Below are 759 nucleotides of genomic sequence, written 5' to 3'. Positions count from 1 at the left end.
TCCTGTGTCTTACATAAGAAATACGATCGTTTTCATCAAATTCTATTTTCTATTTTCTTAAATAAATAATTTTCTATTTTCGTAATTTTTTATATAATTATCTAAAAAATATGAGAAATACGTGGATACTATTATTGTCATGTGAAATTCAGTATTACGACTTCCGAAATTTCGTTCTGATAATGTAAGGACCCATTACAATGACATTAACTGAATGTATATACATATACGGCATAATCACGTTGACACACCGGTTCCCATCAGATCACCGAAGTTAAGCAACGTTGAGCCTGGTCATTACTAAAATGGGTGACCAAGTTGGGAAGTCCAGGTGCTGTATGTAGGAGGACGTCAACACTTCCCTGCAAAAAGTTGCAAAAACCTAACGTCGTCATCTCCCTTAACAGGGATATACATGCGACTGGGGACCGTTTGTTAATTTCATACTCCCATGAAACTTCCTCCTTCGGAGGAAGCCGGTTAAGCCCTGATTAGGGTTGGTGATGACTGCACACACGCAATGTATATACACATTATACACAGTAGAAGATAACAGAGACATTTATAGATATGTATGCATAGATAGATATACACGTATAGTTAGATTATACACGTAAATATATACACCCATGTTATATGGACCAGTATGCAACAGGAGGAACCGACAATAAATAGAGTAGAAGATTCTGTGCAGAAGATAACGCCCGATCTTTGTCTCCTCCGTCTCTTAACATAATCGAACGATCGGGAGTCTGTGAC

The 759-nt window shown here is 37.4% G+C and overlaps 1 pseudogene; it reads left to right on the top strand.

The window, feature by feature from the left end:
* The first annotated feature begins 224 nt into the window (after positions 1-224).
* On the top strand, positions 225-343 carry LOC145280471 (5S ribosomal RNA; annotated as a pseudogene).
* Positions 344-759: the final 416 nt, after the last annotated feature.

The sequence above is a fragment of the Euprymna scolopes genome, chromosome 7, assembly GCF_053919585.1.
Source record: "Euprymna scolopes isolate OS-2025 chromosome 7, ASM5391958v1, whole genome shotgun sequence".
NCBI lineage: Eukaryota > Metazoa > Mollusca > Cephalopoda > Sepiida > Sepiolidae > Euprymna > Euprymna scolopes.
The sequence above is the reverse complement of the archived record's forward strand: the minus strand, read 5'-3'. Positions and strand labels throughout refer to the sequence as shown.